This window comes from Delphinus delphis, chromosome 8, assembly GCF_949987515.2.
Source record: "Delphinus delphis chromosome 8, mDelDel1.2, whole genome shotgun sequence".
Lineage (NCBI taxonomy): Eukaryota > Metazoa > Chordata > Mammalia > Artiodactyla > Delphinidae > Delphinus > Delphinus delphis.
The window spans coordinates 109,022,343-109,040,983 of NC_082690.1; the positions used below are offsets into that span (position 1 = coordinate 109,022,343).

The 18,641-nt window shown below is 63.5% G+C and overlaps 1 pseudogene; it reads left to right on the forward strand.

Moving 5' to 3' along the window:
- The first annotated feature begins 15,438 nt into the window (after positions 1 to 15,438).
- LOC132430175 (uncharacterized) lies at positions 15,439 to 17,947 on the forward strand (annotated as a pseudogene).
- The last annotated feature ends 694 nt before the right edge of the window (positions 17,948 to 18,641 follow it).

Consider the following 18,641-nt stretch of genomic DNA (forward strand, 5'->3'; position numbering starts at 1 on the left):
CCTCTCAGCAACGCCAGCTCCCATCCCGGCAGGTGGGCACCGGCCCGCGTGTGCCCAGCCGATGCTCCCCAGCTCCCCAGCAGCGGCCCCCGTGCCTCCCTGGACTGGCCCCATGTACGCTTGGACAAGGGAGGTGAGTTAACGCAGAAGTTTCCTCCAAAAGAGCTCAGCAGCAAAGCCCAGATGGAAAAATCCGCCTCCGTGGAGCACTTTGGAATGGGGAATGATTTCTTTCTGGAAATATGTGGTGTGAGGGGTGAGATAAAGGACAGCCCTGGATGCTCCCTGAGACAGAGACTGGGGCCTCCACGGGCCAACGGTCCCCTCCTCTTCAGGACCCTCACCTCCACACCTTCCACCTCGCCCCCCCTCCGGGCTGCTCTAACTCTCGTTGCCACAGGTCGGAGGGTCCCAGCCCAGGTCCCAGGTGGGCTTGCTGTACCCCAGACCAACAGAGCCGCGGGGACTGGTGGCCTCCACGCACACACGGTCCCCCGTGGCTGGCTCTGCCGCCGCCAATCCCACCCGCGCCGTGTCCTCCCGAGAGCGGTGGCTCCCTGCTCTCCAGGGCGGCCCATCCCCTCGGGCTCTGCTCCAGGTGTCTGCGGGGCCCAGGCTCCCGCCGTCTTGTGGCTCCACACCCCTGGGAGTGCTGTAAATCCTCCCTGTCCTGGGGGCCACCCTGCGGACGTTGACGGGTCAGACCCGGAGGGGGCGCAACCCCTGCTGCTCACGTGTCCGTGCTTTCTCCTGTGGTGCAGCCACCTGCGTGGGGCTGGTCCTCACGGGCCTGTCAGGGTGCCCTTCCCACCTCCAAGCCCCGTCCCTCGGCTCCCTGGCCAGCCCTTCCACCTTCCCCGCGAGGCTGCTGCCTGGTGTTTGCAGGTGGGCCGGGCACCCCCACCCAGCCCGTGACTGTGCTCGGCCCACTGCCCTGGGGGTCCTACGGCTCTGAGTTCCCTGCCAGGCTGGCTCTGCTGTAGGTGGGAGGGCCTCCTTCCCCGAGTCTGTCCTCAGGGAGCTCGCGGTCCAGGTGGGAGAAACCACTCCACCGGGACATTTAGGTGCCACGGGCAGGCCTCCCCTTGGCCGTGAGCAGGAGAGAAGGGTCTGCAGGAAGGCTTCCCCACCGCAGGATGCCACCGTGAGCAGGAGAGAAGGGTCTGCAGGAAGCTTCCCCACCGCAGCATGCCACCGTGAGCAGGAGAGAAGGGTCTGCAGGAAGCCTTCCCCACCGCAGGATGCCACCGTGACAGGCCCGAGGCCTCCCTGAATCGGGCCCTATGTGTCGTGGGCTTTGGGCAGAGGGACCTCGGAGGGGTGAAGGCCAGAGCGGGCAGGCCCTGGCACGGGTGTGGGAAGGGAAACAGGACGCGCGCCCCTACCTCCGGGTCAGCCCAAGAGGCAGGGAGGATGGAGGCGGAGAGGCAGAGGTGAAGCTCGGCCGTGGACCCGCCTGGCCTCTCCAGCCCCCAACCCCCGACACGTAGCCTCAGTCTTCAGGAATGTCCTGTCCGTGACGGGAGCTGCCAAGGAGAATGGACAGGGCCCAGGGGCGGGGGCCCCGGCAGGTGGCTGGGGGCTCTGACACTTTCCTGGCCGAGGCCCGCGTCCCCCGTGGACGCTGCTGTAAGGCCGTGGCGCGCTCATGCATCTGGGGTGTGGGAGAGCGTCCAGACCTCTGGCCATCTGCTGAGGCTCCCACTTGGAGGGCCGTGTTGAGATGTCTGAAATATTTGTTTTCTAAAGCATTAACTTCCAGATGATTCTAGAAGGGGCCAGGAACAATCACCCTGGCTGCATCAGGAAGGCCCTTATTCCCCCTTGGAATTTGGACCAGGAAAGCCCCTCTGTACCTTGAAAAGTTGAGGCCACACTCTGCCTTTCTTGTGGCTTCAGCCCATTGACTCACTCCCTTGTTCGTTTATTCATTCAGCAAACACCTCTGCTATGACCCAGACCTGCGGCCAGGGGCTCAGGACCCCACCTGGTTAAGTCCCCCTCCTCGACAAGAAGAAAACAGGGGGGCTGCCGCTCCCCGGCCGTCACACTCTCCCCTCTTCCTGCGGCCTCTCTCACACATGCCCGGAGCGTCCTGGTCCCTGCTCCCATGGAAGGGTCACCCCAGGTGGGAGCTGGGCGTCCCCCCATCTGCCCACTTTCTTCCCATCGCCCTTGGGGGTCTGGTGAGGGAGGGGAAGGGCTGGACACCTCTCCTGTGTGAAGCTGCTGTGGGCAGAGGTCTCCAACCCTCCGTGGTCTGGCCTGCGTTGTCTACGGGCAGTTGCCGAGATGCAGGGTCCCCGTGGGTGGAGGATGGGGGTCGAGGATAAGACCCCCTGGACCAGCCAGGCGGGGGCCAGTCCGCAAGGGAGGGGGGAGAGGCCCAGAGAACAGACTGCCTTTGAGGGGAGGCTGGGTGTGGTGGACCACGTTTGTTTTGGCGGGGGGAGGGATTGACAATTCCCACGGGGGTGGGGGGTGAGGGGGTCGGGGACAGCCTGGAGATGGGAGGGGTGCTGAATGAGCCGGAAAGGGAGCGGCCAGGGGGTCACTCGAGGAAAAGTGGGGGACATAGAGGCTCCAGAGTGCAGGGTGGTGGGTGCCCCTTTGTGGTCTCAGAACCATGAGTACTGAGAACGAGAGAGAAGCGCCTTGAAGAAAAGGCCAGAAATGGGGCCTGGGAGAGGCAAGGGTCCCCGGGAAGCCTGGGTTCCCAGCCTGCAGGCAGAAAGTGGGGACTGAGGGACTTCCCTGGCGGTCCAGTGGTTAAGACTTCGCCTTCCGATGCAGGGGGTGCTGGTCAGGGAGCTAAGATCCCACGTGTCTCGCGGCCAAAAAACCAAAACAAAAAACAGAAGCAATATTGTAACAAATCAATAAAGACTTTAAAAATGGTCCACGTCAAAAAAATCGTTTAAAAAAAAAAAAGAAAGAAAGAAAGTGGGGACCGGGACACCCCAGCAGACACACCACAAGCCATTGAGGACCCGCGCTTGGCTCCTGAGCGAGAACCCAGTCATTCCTATGACCAGCCAGCGAGATGCCAAGCGCTCAGATGTCCCCAGAAGTTTTGCAGGACCCTCCCTCCTGTGTCTGCCTGACCTTGACCTTGCGTCAGCAAGCGCGGTTAATGCTGGGCTCCTGCTGTGTCCTGGCCCAATCCAAGGGAGACTCTCTGAGCAGGAAGAGAGTGTGGCTGGGGGATGACAACGGGGCGGCCCCAGGGGCCCCACGGCTCGCGGTTATTCTCCGCTGCCTGAGAGCCTCGTTAGAACGGTGAACCAGTGCCCACGCCTCCGCGGTCAGGACCCAGGAGGGGCGGGGCTGGTGGACCGTTTTGTCCACGCGTGATGGGCTGGACTCGGTCACTTGGAGACACTCCCCTGGCAGCCGGGCTCAGGCCCCACGTCTGCACCTTAGAGCTCCCCGCGGGCCCCTCTTTCCGTACGCCTGGCCGGGCTTCCTCGCCGCTAGTGGCCTCAAGACAGCGGGATGTCTTGCACGGTGGTGGCTATTTCTCCAGGAGATAAAACCTGGGTGGCTTCTTAAAGCTCAGCCTCCAGTCTCATGGTAACAATTCCAGTGCATTTTATTGATTCAAGGGGAGGGGGACGGACCCCACCTCTTAGCCGGAGGGACATCCAAGTTTCATCGCAAAGGCCCGGGCATGGGGAAGGGGACTTTTGCCGCCGCCTTGGTAACCGGTGGGCGGCACCTTGTGTCTCTAGAGACAGGAGGAATCGCGGGGCTGGGGCTGTGGTCAGAGTCCCGGCACCAAAGTCAGTGGATAAAACCACCAGGCCAGCGGCAGGCGGGGCGGTCCTCAGTTCCACTTCCTCTTGGGATGAACTCTCTTGTCTAAGCCCCATTTTGTGAACCATGAGATGAAGTGAGGATTCTATCATAGCAGCCGAATCAGAGGACAAGGGACCTTTAAGGGACTCGGCCTTCTGCAGTGACGGAGCCTTGGGCTGTCTACGAGGCGCTGCTGCCTCTGGTCTGGGGTTGGGCCTGAGGCCAGCAGGGCAGGCGCTCAAGACAGAAGACGGGCAGGGTGTGGGAGGGGACAAGGGCCACCCAGACGGGACGAGGACACACAGGGACCCGGGTGGGCAATCTGGAGCCTTTATCTCTTGCCACCTTCTGTGGGTTAAAGAGTGTCCGCAAAACGCACGTCCACCCAGAACGTGTGCGTGTGACTTTATTTGGACAAAGGGTCTTTGCGGATGTCATCAAGTGAAGATGGGGTCACAGTGGAGCAGAGTGGGCCCTAAACCCAGTGACCAGGGTCCTTCTAAGAAGAGGGACATTTGAACACAGAGGCACATACACGTAGGGGAGAAGCCACGTGAAGATGGAGGCAGGAACGGAGGGATGCAGCCACAGGCCCAGGGACGCCTGGAGCCCCCAACACTGGAAGAGGCAGGAAGGACCCTTCCCTGGAGCCTCAGCAGGGAGTCCAGCCCGATGACACCTTGATTTCAGACGTCTGGTCTCCGGAACCATGGGAGAATCAATTGCAGTTGATTTAAGGTGCCCGGTTTGTGATAAATTGTCATGGCAGCCATGGGAAGCTTGGGCGGCTTAAACAGCAGACATTCACTGTGTCCAGTCCTGGAGGCTGGAAACCCAAATCCAGGTGTGGGCAGGGCTGCTCCTCCCGAGGCCTCTCTCCTCGGCGTGTAGACGGCCGTCTCCTCCCTCTGTCCTCACGGGGTCGTCCCTCCGTGTGGGTCTGTGTCCTGATTTCTTCCTATAAATAAGGACACTAGTCCTGTGGGATTAGGGCCCAGCCTAGTGACCTCAGTTTACCTTACCCCAATGTCACATTCTGGGGTGCGGGGGGTCAGGACTCCAACATACGGATACTGGGGAACACAGCTCAGCCCACGACATCAGACAGTGTCCTCACGTGGCCGACACCTCAGATCCACACAGGGATGGGTATTCCGGGGACACAGCAACGCAAAGCAAACCTCAACCCCACCTGTGGGACCCCCGTGCTGTGTCGAAGGTCACAGAACCAGACACTGGGAGAAGTGAAAGCAGAAGACGTCTGCAGGGAGGACCCTCTGAGCCATGTTTCAAGTGTGCTGGGCCTCGATCAGTCCTTCTCAGTGTGCGGGCCAGGGCCAGGGGGGATTCTGCCCACTGGGTCCAGGGTGGTGACCTGCCCCTGCCATGTGAGAACCGGATTTCTGGGCCGAAGAGATTGGAGTAGGGTGGGCACGAGGCTTGAGCTAGGCCACGCGGTCCATCTCTGGGACCTTTGTTGGGACCACTGGGAAGGGAGCCTTCTTTCCACTGAAGTCTGTCCCCATCTCCAGGGGCGGCTGCAACAGATGACCACAGGCTGGGCAGCTTAAACAACAGGAATTCATGCAGCCCCAGTTCCGGAGGCTGGAAGTCTGAGATCAAGGAGGCTGCAGGGCCGTGGCCCCTCCAAAGGCTTAGGGGAGGGTCCTTCCTGCTTCTTCCAGCTCCTGGGGGCTCCAGGCGTCCCTGGGCTTGTGGCCGCGTCCCTCGCGTCTCTGCCTCTGTCCTCACACGTCCCCCTCCTCTCCCCGTGTGTCTCTTATAAGGACACTTGTCACTGGATTTAGGGCCAGCTGGGTGACTCAGGATGACCCCCTCTGGGATCCTGAACCACAACTGTGAAGATTCTTTTCCCAATAAGGTCACAGTCACAGGTTGGCGGATTAAGACGTGGACATATCTTTTGGGGGACCACCATCAGCTCACTACAGATGCTGTACTGCAGGGTTGTAAGCCTGGAGCTGGTGGACACCATGGCCTGGGGACGGACGGCCTCTGAAAGCAAGAATAAATGAACATCAGGACCCAGAGCTGCAAACGGGCAACTGGGGACCCAGCTCCGGGATCCAGCTGAATCCGGTTTGAGGTACTGCCACTTGTAGCCAAGTCTTGTGGGTCTCTGGGCTGGTCACAGAGGGAGGAAGAAAAGGATTGGGGGTTGGGGGCTGGCTGCTTGGGAGAGGGTCCCAGGGGGGCCTGCCCTACATCTGACCAGGCCACTCCCCCTGCAGGACCGACATCCATCGGGCGAGCTGGCCCATCCGTTAGGCGGCAGAGACGTCCTCCCAAGGGCAGGACAGCTGTCTGTTCTGACACTCAGTTCTAGAATGGACTAGTTTCCGCCCAACGAGGGGAGCAGAATTCAACGCACTGCTTCTTTCTTAGTCCTGCCCCCACTCCCCTGCCCCCTGTCAGGCTCACGTTCGCTCCTTCCGGCCCCACCCGGACACCGTCCGTGCTCAGCTCCCCTGGGCAGCAGCTCCCAGGACTCTCCTCTGTGTGCCCAGGGCTCCCGGTCTGGAGTATCAGATCTGATGGAGGCGTGGCTGTGCGACAGGGACCACGAGTAGGGGCTTGAGCCCGCCGAGCTGCCTCCTGTGCCGTGAGGTCGTGAGGGTGGACCCCACAGGTCCAGCCACCTGCCTTGCTGCACAGAGTTTCCATTGTGGGGTCCGTGATGGGCTGAATTGTGTCCCCCAAGATTCGTAGGTTGGAGTCCTAATCCCCAGCCCCTCAGAATGTGACCTTTATTAGGATATAGGGTCGTGACAGAGACAATGGGCAAGGTCCCTCTGGAGGAAGCAGGGCCCTGAACCCTTTGGAACTGGTGTCCTTATAAGAAGAGAGACACAGACACAGAGAGAAGCCACGTGGAGACGGGGGCAGAGACTGGAGTGATGCGTCCGCCAGCTGAGGACCGCCAAGGGTGGGGGGCCAACACCAGAAGCTGGGAGAGGGGCCTAGAACAGGTTGTCCCTCAGAGCTTGCAGAGGGGACCTGCCCCACCGACACCCTGATTTTGGACGTCTGGCCTCCAGAACTGTGAGAGAATAAATTCCTGCGGTTCTAATCCACCCAGTCAGTGGGGCTTAGTCATGGCAGCCCCAGGGAGCCTCAGGGCCCCACCATCTGTGCCCATCCCAGCCAGGGCGAGACGGGACAGAAGCACGCACCTCTGGAGGGGTGACCATGTCCCTTTGGTCAGAAGTTGGTCATGTGGCCACATCTAGCTGCAAGGGAGGCTGGTAAAGGCTACACCATAACCGTATAGCATCTAGAAGCTTCTAACAAGATTCTATTGGTGTGTGAGGAAGGGGGGCAATCAGGAGCGAGTGGCATAAGCGACTAGAACAAATGTCCAGGGGGGTCCACCCAGACAAGCATCTGGCCCTCCATCCCGCTGCCCCAGGAGCGGGGAGGCCTGGAGGGCCCGGTGCTGTGTGGGTGGCTGCCGCTCTGGGGAAGGCAGAGGTGTGATCTGATGCCCATGTCCTGGGTTTCTGAGTGCCAGATGAGAAAGTCTGTGTTTGCTTAAGGGAAGCTCTCGAGGTTTCTGGCGTGAGATGTGCGTGCCCCAGGGACACTGCAGGGAGGGGGTGGGCTTGATGTGCGGTGAGAAGGCGGGGGAGGGGTGCCGTTGGGTCTAAAGGGCACCAGGGACCAGGGCCCATCCGGGTGGCAGCTGAGGGAGAGGAGAGAAGGTCCTGAGCAGGCGTGGGCGGTGGGAGCCAGGGGTCACGAAGGCGTTAGGATGGCCCCATGACTGTGTCTGGACACGGTGGCCCAGTGTTCACGCAGACAAGTGAGCGAGGTGAGGGTTTGTGCTGGCTGGGTTTACAGTGAGGCAGCAGCTCCAGGCTCAGGCAGTGGCAGACGGTCAGCTGGAGTGGCTGGGACTGGACACTGCTCTGGAGATGGGCGCAGTGTCCTGAGGAGGCTGAGGGTTGCGCTGGAGAAGTGCGTGCCCCTGGCTGGCTAGCTCAGCTCCCCGCTGCTGCATGGCCGGCTCCTTCCTGCCCACTGTGTGCCAGGGGTGTGGCGTCCCCACGGAACCCCGGGGGGATGTGTACAGGCTGGTACGGACACACAGCCACAGGTGCGAATGCCAGTGCAGTGTAGGGGCTGTCCAGGCCTCCCCAGGGAGACCTGAGATCTGAGTGGGAGGGGGCGGGGGATGACATCTGGGGTAAAGGGCATGGTCCAAGCCTGGAGGTTAGGGAGGTCAGAGTGGCCGGAGGCAGGTCCCGGAAGCCTTGGCCAACCACAGTGAGAAGGGAGCAAGGGATGTATCTATATTATATATAGATACATATGAGGTTAGTACCAGTTGGGGGTTGTTACCCAGGTAGGAGTTTGGTACCCAGGTGGGAAGTTGGTACCTGGTGGGAGGTTGATACCCAGAAGGGAGGTTGGTATCTGGGTGGTAGACTAGTACCAGGTAGGATATTGATACTTGGGTGGGAGGTTGGTGCTCAGATGAGAGGTTGGTACCCAGGTGGGAGGTTGGTAACTGGTGGGAGATTGATACCCAAAAGGGAGGTTGGTATCTGGGTGGGAGGCTGCTACCTGGGTGGTAGCCTGGTACCCGGATGGGGGTGGTACCTGGGTAGAAGACTGATACCTGGCTGGGAGGTTGGTACCCAGGTAGGAGGCTGGTACCTGTGTGGGAGGTTGGTACCTGGGTGAAAGGTGGTACCCAATACGAGGTTAGTATCCAGGTAGGAGATTGATACACGGGTAAGAGGCTGGTATTGGGTGGGATATTTGTACGCGGGTGTCAGGCTGGTTCTCAGGAGAGAGGTTGGTACCCAGTGGAGGTGGCACTGAGTCCTGCTGACGGATGTGGGCGGAGGGGGAGGGCAGGGGGATGGCTCAGGTCGTGGAGGTAGAAGTACCCACCTCCTCCCTGACTGGATCCAGAGGATGGGGGAAGCAAGGCACAGAGCGATGAGACCAGGAGCCGTTCCTAGGGAAGGAGCACTGCAGGCGGCAGGGTGGAGAAAACGGGGGCTGTGCTCGGGGCCTGGGAGCTGGAGGCTTGTGTGGGGCCGCCACGCGAGATGACGGGGACTAGAGATAGTCCTGTGATTTGAGCGTCCCAGAGTTCGACGGGGTGAGAGTCAGGGCTAGAGCACTGGGCATGACGGTGCCTGGGCCGAGGAGCACAAATGGGTGACGGCAGCCAGGGTCCTGCCCTCTCCGCGGCCCTGCATGGCCTGTGCCATCCGCTACACCCTTGGCTGTCCCGCAGCACTGCCTCCTCCCGAGCCCTCCGCCAAGCCCGGTTCCCCTCCCCCCCTCCCCACCCCAACCATCCACACTCCCGCCTCTCCTTTCCTCCAGACTCAGTGATGCTCCCTCTACTCTGACACTTGACTTCTGCCCGGCTCAGGGCGGGGCCGTCTGCGTGTCCCCTTCCGGGGCAGCCCATGTGATTGTGGCCTAAATGGAGCTGCGGGGCCCCCACTCGGAGCTCCGGGGGGTCATTAGCGTCTCTCCAACATCCCATCCAGTCGCGAGCCCTCACCGCCCACACCTAAGCCTGCAGGGGACTGTAGGGTGACGCCCCGAACATCACCAGCCAGCACTTTCCTCCAGCTGCTGAATGCCAGCAGCGCTTCCTGTGGGCACCCGGCTGGGCACGAACACTGCCCGCCCGCGTGGACGGTGTACTGTGCAAGCCTGCGTGGCTGCCGAGGGGTGCACGCTGGGTCCCCGCACACGCACAGTGCTTGCAGTCTAGGCACTTACGTTTTTCCGCTGGCTCGGCAGTTGGACTGGACCAGCCTGGGGCAAAGGTGTCAGGAAGTAGCCCTACAAGGCCCGCTGCTGAGGTGAGGGGCAGAGGGCGGAGCTGCCACTGCTTCTCCAGCAAGCTCCCCACCTTGCTCCTGGGGACAGGGTGGTGAAGGAGACAGAGGCAGTGAGATGTCAGTCAAGCCTAGCAGGCCGGAGGTCCTGTCAAGCCTAGCAGGCCGGCAGTCCACCGCCCCAGACCGGCCACGTCTGCAGGCCACGTCTGCTGGGGCTCTACAAACTCCACCTGGTGCTGTCCCACGCATGGATCGCAGCACCTAGCCACTCACTCTTACTGTGGCCAAGACCAGACTTGGCCCCGGGGGTCCCTCCGCAAGGGAGCCTCTCTAGCTGTTGCTACCTGAAGTCTGAAGTCGATGCCTGGCCACGCCTCCAAGCCCTTCTGTGGAGATGCAAATGTTTCATTAGCATGTAAACAGCCTGAGGTAACCAGCTCTCAGGCAAATCCCTCCCATTCTCCCCAGGGGAATCAGGGAACTGAAGAGGTGCCCGACCCCGGGAGAGTGTGGATCTAAACAAGGAGGACTCCCGGATCCTGGCACTGTGGCCAGCGAGTAGAGGGAAGTGCCCTTAGGAGGGCCCTGGGTCTGCCCAGGAGCCCACATGATACACGGAGCTGGGCCACAGCGGACCTCTGACCCAGATCCCCATCACCTGGTCCAACAGGAAAGTGAGAGCAGATGCCTGGAGGCACAAGGGGTCCCCGTGTCCTGGGGTGGCCATGACTGGGAGCCCAGGGGATGGATGTCCGGGGACAGGAGACCAGGTCCAGAGGGAAACTCTTCCTGCAGGGCCTCCAGCAGCCCAGGGGTCCTGGGGGCTGACTTGTCCAGCACAAGAGTATTTCAGGATTTCCCCCCTTGGTCGTGGGCCAACCCCCCACCCACCCCACCCGCGGCCCATTGCACCCGTGAGTGCTGCTGAGTTGTGTGTGTGGAGACAGAAGCAGCCGCGAGGCGGCAGTGCAGGCTTGCACATCACCGCCGACGTGGTCGCGGCCGGGGTCCACCCACGCGGCGTCCCGGGTCCGCCCGGGCCAGATACCGCAATGGTCCACGAGGGTCATCAGGGAGACGGGACACTCGTCTGAGCCACCCCGGTTCACCCCATCTGAGTCGCCCCGGGCTGCACCGTTGTAGTTGGCAGAGGAGAGGGACTGCTCAGGGCAATGAGGTGTCCCTGTGCCTGGGGTGACGTGGAGTCGCCTTCAGAGGGAGAGCCTTCCTACGGGGCCTCTGGCAGACCAGGGTGCTGGGCGCTGCCTTGCCAAGCGCAGGAGGATTTCGGGGGTCTTCACTGTCTTGGGCCGACCCCGCAGGCCAGTTCCACCCCCTGAACGGTGCCAAGTGGTTGTAGGTGTGGAGATAGAAGCGGCCGCACGGCGGCAGGGCAGGCTCACACGTCACCGGCCGGGGTTCGCCCGCGTGGCTTCCCGGGTCTGCCCGCGTGACATCCAGGTTCCACCTGCGTGGCGTCCCAGGTCCACACAAACCGGTTACCACAGTGGTCCACGAGGGTCATCTGGGTGACGGGGCGCTCGTCTGAGCCACCACAGGTGCCAGGTGGGGCCACATTGCAGCTTCAGTCACGGGTCTCCCCCTGAGGTCCTGTGGTGTGGGACCTATGTCACGTCCCCCAGGCACAAGGATGGTGTCCCGTGCTGCCCAAACCTGGGACTTTGCGTATCCAGCCCAGCGCACCGACCCCCCCAGACGGTCCCTCCAAACTCTGGGCCTTTGGTTGAGCTGCATCTGCCTCCAAGGGGAGACTCCGACCCTAACAGCCGGTCATTAACATCTCCATGCGGTTCAGCTGTTTGAGATGCTAAAGGTCTGGGCGTGCCGCTGCCTCCGGTTCGGGCGCGGCAGGTCCGCTGGTCACCTGAGCACCGCCATGAGCACCGCCACCAATGTGGAGCGAGGCAGTCACCCTACTTTCCTGGGGGTCACTAGCGGGTGGGGATCCGGACGGGGCCAGCCGGTCAGTTCTCCATGCCGTGCTCTGGGACCCTCATGAGCCCGTGGAGGTGCATTTCCTGATCGACCAGAACACCCTGGGTCTGCTCTGGAGCTCACGCGCTGCTGGGAGTGGACCCTACCGCAACCTAGGGTCATGGCCCCATGTCACCAAGGCTGGGGGACAAGTGGGGATATGGGAATAAGGGGTCCTGTGTCTGGGGGTGGCGAGGACCTGATGGGGAGCCTGGGTGAGGCAAAGCCCAGGCTCCAGAGGGATCCCAACTGCACCAGACCACCGGTGGCACGGGGCCCTGAGCACCGCCTGCCCAGCACAGAGGATCCTGGGGTCCTACCCCCTGCATCAGGGGCCAACCCCCTGAGCTGGTCGCACCCCCAAATAGGGCCAAATGGTTGTGTGTGTGGAGACAGAAGCAGCCGCGAGGCGGCAGTGCAGGCTTGCCCATCACCGCCGACGTGGTCGCGGCCGGGGTCCACCCACGCGGCGTCCCGGGTCCGCCCGGGCCAGATACCGCAATGGTCCACGAGGGTCATCAGGGAGACGGGACACTCGTCCGAGCCACCCCGGTTCACCCCATCTGAGTCGCCCCGGGCTGCACCGTTGTAGTTGGCAGAGGAGAGGGACTGCTCAGGGCAATGAGGTGTCCCTGTGCCTGGGGTGACGCGGAGTCGCCTTCAGAGGGAGAGCCTTCCTACGGAGCCTCTGGCAGACCAGGGTGCTGGGCGCTGCCTTGCCGAGCGCAGGAGGATTTCGGGGGTCTTCACTGTCTTGGGCCGACCCCGCAGGCCAGTTCCACCCCCTGAACGGTGCCGTGGTTGTAGGTGTGGAGATAGAAGCGGCCGCAAGGCGGCAGGGCAGGCTCACACGTCACCGGCCGGGGTTCGCCTGCGTGGCTTCCCGGGTCTGCCCGCGTGACATCCAGGTTCCACCTGCGTGGCGTCCCAGGTCCACACAAACCGGTTACCACAGTGGTCCACGAGGGTCATCTGGGTGACGGGGCGCTCGTCTGAGCCACCACAGGTGCCAGGTGGGGCCACATTGCAGCTTCAGTCACGGGTCTCCCGCTGAGGTCCTGTGGTGTGGGACCTATGTCACGTCCCCCAGGCACGAGGATGGTGTCCCGTGCTGCCCAAACCTGGGACTTTGCGTATCCAGCCCAGCGCACCGACCCCCCCAGACGGTCCCTCCAAACTCTGGGCCTTTGGTTGAGCTGCATCTGCCTCCAAGGGGAGACTCCGACCCTAACAGCCGGTCATTAACATCTCCATGCGGTTCAGCTGTTTGAGATGCTAAAGGTCTGGGCGTGCCGCTGCCTCCGGTTCGGGCGCGGCAGGTCCGCTGGTCACCTGAGCACCGCCATGAGCACCGCCACCAATGTGGAGCGAGGCAGTCACCCTACTTTCCTGGGGGTCACTAGCGGGTGGGGATCCGGACGGGGCCAGCCGGTCAGTTCTCCATGCCGTGCTCTGGGACCCTCATGAGCCCGTGGAGGTGCGTTTCCCGACCGACCAGAACACCCTGGGTCTGCTCTGGAGCTCACGCGCTGCTGGGAGTGGACCCCACCGCAACCTAGGGTCATAGCCCCATGTCACCAAGGCTGGGGGACAAGTGGGGATATGGGAATAAGGGGTCCTGTGTCTGGGGGTGACGAGGACCTGATGGGGAGCCTGGGTGAGGCAAAGCCCAGGCTCCAGAGGGACCCCAACTACACCAGACCGCCGGTGGCACGGGGCCCTGAGCACCGCCTGCCCAGCACAGAGGATCCTGGGGTCCTACCCCCTGCATCAGGGGCCAACCCCCTGAGCTGGTCGCACCCCCAAATAGGGCCAAATGGTTGTGTGTGTGGAGACAGAAGCAGCCGCGAGGCGGCAGTGCAGGCTTGCCCATCACCGCCGACGTGGTCGCGGCCGGGGTCCACCCACGCGGCGTCCCGGGTCCGCCCGGGCCAGATACCGCAATGGTCCACAAGGGTCATCAGGGAGACGGGACACTCGTCCGAGCCACCCCGGTTCACCCCATCTGAGTCGCCCCGGGCTGCACCGTTGTAGTTGGGAGAGGAGAGGGACTGCTCAGGGCAATGAGGTGTCCCTGTGCCTGGGGTGACGCGGAGTCGCCTTCAGAGGGAGAGCCTTCCTACGGAGCCTCTGGCAGACCAGGGTGCTGGGCGCTGCCTTGCCGAGCGCAGGAGGATTTCGGGGGTCTTCACTGTCTTGGGCCGACCCCGCAGTCCTGTCACACACCCCGAACTGTGCCGAGTGGTTGCCGGAGTGGTGACAGAAGCGGCCGCGAGGCGGCAGTGCAGGCTCACACGTCACCGGCCGTGGCAGCCGTGGCCGGCGTCTGCTTATGGCCACATCTGGGGGTCTGCCCCATCCTAGCTTGGGAGTCTACCCATGGCAAAGTCTGGGGTTTTCCCATGTAAACCTGGGGGGTCACCCGTGGCAAAGGCTGGAGTTTTCCCACCGTAAATCTGGGGGTTCACGCATGACAAAACCTGGAGTTTTCCCACCATAAATCTGGGGGTCCACCAATGACAAAGCCTGGAGTTTTCCCACTGTAAATCTGGGGGGCCACCCATGACAAAGGCTGGGATATTCCCACGAAAATCTGGGGGTCCACCCATAAAGTCTGGAGTTTTCCCATGTAAATCTAGGGATTCATCCATGGCAAAGGCTGGGTGTCGGGTGTGGCGCGGGTCCACAGGAGCAGGCTCTTCCCAAGGCCCTGTCTGAGGTGCAGTCAGAGCTGGAGAGCTCTGGGTCCCTTGCTTAGGCATGTCTCCTCCCCCCACCCATGGCACCAGCACCCTAGACTTGGAGGCTGATCCCTATGGAGGGCCGGGCCCCCACACCCCCTATGAGGCCACCGTGGTTGCCCCAGGGACAGGGTGGCCCAGGGTGGCTGGGGGAGACTCGAGGCTCTCTGGTCTCTGTCCCCATTCTGAATGCGCAGGCGGTGTCCTGGGCAGCGGTGCACAGGGCGGCCACGGCAGGGCTGGGAGGTTGCCGGGCTCATCACCAGGGCGCACCCGCGAGCCGTGGAGCACAGCGGGCGTGCCGCCTCCTGACAATGGATCGTGGCGGTGAGGGGACGGGGCGCCCGGCCACAGTGGGGAGCCCGCGCGTGGAAGCCACTGTGCTCGCGATGGGCACCATCAACTAGACGACACTCGAGCAGGGAATCAGCGCCTGCCTGGCCCGCGAGACCACGGTCCCTTCCCTCGGCCCGACCTGAGCCCCAACCCCCCACACCCCTCACGACCGCTCCATGGACTCCGGGCTCACGGCGTGGTCTCAGCCGCGGTGGTGGCAGAAGGCGACTCCGAGTCCCACTGGAGCGCCTGGCGGCCCCGGCCAAGACCTCCGTCCAGGGGCAGAGTATGCGCCCAGTGGGGGCTGGGTGGGGAGCAGCCTGCAAGGTCCGCCCTGAGGGGACATGACTGTTTCGACCTCGGAGTGGGGGAGGGACATTTGGGGACAATGCCAGACCCTGTCTACAGGATGCCAAAGGAGGGGTGTGGAGAAGGCCCTCTTTGGAGAATTCCAGGACAGGAGAGGAATGTGCGCTGGACCGACCCGGGCGGAGGTGGGCCTTGCGGTGGCCCCAAGCACGGTCCCCGCTCTGATTGGCTGGCAGAGCAGGGGCGGGAATTCTGGGCGGGGCCACCCCAGTTAGAAAAAGCCCGGGCTAGGGCCCGAGGAGCAGGGTGTGGGAGGGGGGTGGTGGGAGGGATGGGGGGGCTCAGGGGAAACTGGGGAAGTGGGGGAGCTGAGGGGTAACCAGGGAAGCGTGGGGTACCGGGGGCAACCAGGGGAAGATGGGGAAGTGGGGTGCAGGGAAGCATGCGTGGGCCAAGGATCACCTTGGACGTCTGGAGCCTGGCAGGAGCGGAGCAGGGTGGCGGGGCTGGCTTGGGCAGGGCTGGCGGGCACCTGGGAGCCTGGCGGGGATGCGGGGCGGGCTCCCAGGTGCCCCGCAGGCAGGACGACATCGGTGTGGGGAGTGACAGGCCCAAGCTGGCGGTGCAGAAGTAAGAGGGGGGAGCCAGGCATTCATCCCGGTCAATTTTGGTTTCAGGTCGTGGCAGCTGGTGGACGGGGGAGCTGGAGAGAGGCTTGCCCCAGGGCCTGGGCGGTGGAGGTGTAGCTGGCAGCCGTGGGCAGGTGAAGACAGCGCTCTGCCGGGCCAGGTGAGTCCCCTTCCCCTCCCTGGGCCTTGCTCCGCTGGCCTTCTGCATAAGGAGGTCTGGGGAGCCAGGGCCAGCGAGGCGAAGTGGCTGACATCCCGGCAGAGCGGCAGGGCGACGGCAGGGCAGGCAGCGCAGGTGACACCGTCTCAGGGGGAGCTGAGGCAGGGCGGGCTGGGAGCTGCGGCTGTCCCAGGTGGAAAGGGCATTTCCAGAGAGTCGGGCGGCAGAGGGGGCAGGGCTGCCAGCGAGGGAGATGATCCAGCACATGGGGGCCGTTCAGGCCCCGGGGCAGACAGGACGAGGCGGGGACTCAGGTCGGCGGGCCGCCAGCTGCCACTTCACCCACTGCAGTTCATGTAGTAGCAGGTACAGGGGCGGCTCTGGCCCAGGCCTCCTGAGGCCTGAGCCGGAGCCTCGAGGGCCGGAGAACGGGCTAGAAGGCAGGCGCAGTGTGCGGGGAACCGCCGTAGGACGTCACCTGGGGGGAGCGGTGGCCACAGCGACAGGGCCCCAGGGAGATTTCTGCAGCAAGGAGGCTGCCGCGGGCCCAGCGGGCCACCATCCCCATGCGGCACTGCGGCCCAGGGGCTGGCGCAGGAGGGCCCCCAGTGAACTTGGTGACACTGGTGACACTTGGCCCTTACCGCCCGCCCCTGGGACTGGCACGGCAGACAGGACAGCACCCAGGGGAGTCAAGGACACCGGCGAGACCAGACTAGGCGAGGGAGGCGGGGCGGCGTGAATGAGAGCTCTGGGGGGCGGGAGGTCGGGGCGCAGGCAAGGGCAAGGAGCTGGAGCCTGGCGGCGAGCCGGGGGTCACTGGCCTCCGAGCCCATGGCCAAGGCGGGCCTCTGCGGGCGGTGACGAAGCAGGGATCGGTCCGCGCTCAGACCGGAGACGAGGGTGAGTGTCCAGCCCGCTGCCCTCCCACCCCCGCAGCCACCGCTGCCCACTCAGCCAGCGCCTTCTCTGTCTGCCCACAGCCTTGTCTCCAGTGGGTGTGGACATGCCTGCCAGCCACGGAGGCCGGGCGCCGGGATGCGGGCAGAGGGACATGACATGGTCCGGCGTGACGGCGAGGACAGACGGGACGCTGTCCGGCCTCCCTGGTGAGCACAGGTACAGGCCAGGCCCCCCGGGCCAACTGACCCGCACCCAGCCCTTACGGCCGTCCTCTTTCCCGTAGAACATTCTCGGCTGGCCCCGCGGGGGAGCTGGAACACCCCGCATGTCTGTTCCTTTACCTTCCTGAAGGAGCCAATACACTACTGCTGCTCTCTGGACCCCAGAACCCTCAAGATGACAAGGTGGGGGGTCCCCTGCCACACACGGGGGGCGGGGGCGGGGGGCTTGGGGCCGAGAGCTGGGCACTCATTCTGTCCTGACCCGCAGAAATGGTGCTACCCAGCTCACGCCTGGGCCTTGGAACCCGGACTTCTTCAAGTCTTTCTAGCTCTGACTGAGAATATGCTGCATCTGGAACCACTACACACCCTGACTCAGGAACCAGCTCTGGAAGGTGGGCGCGGGCGCCCCTCCCGAAGCCCCCTGGCCGGACCGCCCTGACCCGCCCTCACGTCCTGCCTCTGTCCGCAGGTTGAGCTAAAGGAACGGACGACCCACACCATCGGAGGAGCAGCACACCCACCCCCGCCCGCGACTCCATCTTTGAGGCGACGCCCTGCCGCGCCCAGAGACCACCAGCAGCCTCCCTCCCTCCCCTTCATCCTTTCCTCTGTCTCTTTTCTTCTCTTCTCTCCTCTGTCTTTTGCTCAGAAGACTCAGAGCGTCCAGAACCCTGTCTCCCCGTCCCTCCTGAATTAATTTGCACTAAGTCGTTTGCACTGGTTTGGGGTTCTGGAGCAAGCCTGGGTCTCTCAGCGAGTGAGTGAGCTGCTGAGTGGCCCGGCCTCCTCGGCCTGCGCCCCCCCCAGCGCCCACCTCTCACCCATCTCTGTCTGGGGGCGACTGGGAGGGGGCCCGAGTGTGTGGGGCCCCGCCCTCCCCTCACCTAGTCTGGGCGCTCCAAACATCGGAGCAACCTCGAAGCATTCCATTGTGTGTCTATCTCGCTCTGTGTCCCTCCCTGCCAGGGCCTCCCCAGAAGCCCTGGACTCATCAATAAACACAGTTACAGGAATTGGTCTCAGGGACTCTGGATTTGAGCTGTTTGCCTGAGGGGGTTGCGCCGTGGGCTGGGGGGACATGGGGCTGGGGTGGGGCCTGGGATGGGGAACATGAAAAGGCATATGGGCCACGAGGGCCGGACACAAAGGGTGGCGTGGCGGGTAATGGATGGGAAGGGGCGATGGGTGGGGGGCTGCGGACTGGAGGGGTGGGCAATGAAAGGGCCTGTGAGGCGGGACGGCAGAGGGCACAGGGACTTCCGGGCATAGGGCAGGCACCACGTGGGGACCGGGGCAGGGTGGCGGGCTGTGGGACCCAGGGCTTCCCTGCAGGGAGACGTCGGGTCCGAGGGCGAGGAAGAGGTCCTGCCACATAATGCCCCTGTTGCACACACATCACCCAGGCCTCCCTAGGCCCCTGCCCCGGACCCCGAAGGCCTGGTCTAGGGGATCGGTTTCTAGAATTATCCTAGGGGAGTGGTCTTGACATGCGGCCCAGGCCGGCCACGCCCCTGGGAAGTCCACCGCCCTGCCACACTCATCCACAGCCCTGCAGGCCCTGCGCGCTGGGCTCGGGGCACGGAGGCGTCCCCTCCCTGCACTCTGCCGTGGTGGAGCGGGGGGGCGCAGGGGGGCAACAAGCAGGGGCGCTGTGGGGCGAGCTCTCACTAGGCAGGCGACAGCGGGGAGGGAGTAGAGAGGGGTGGGGGCAG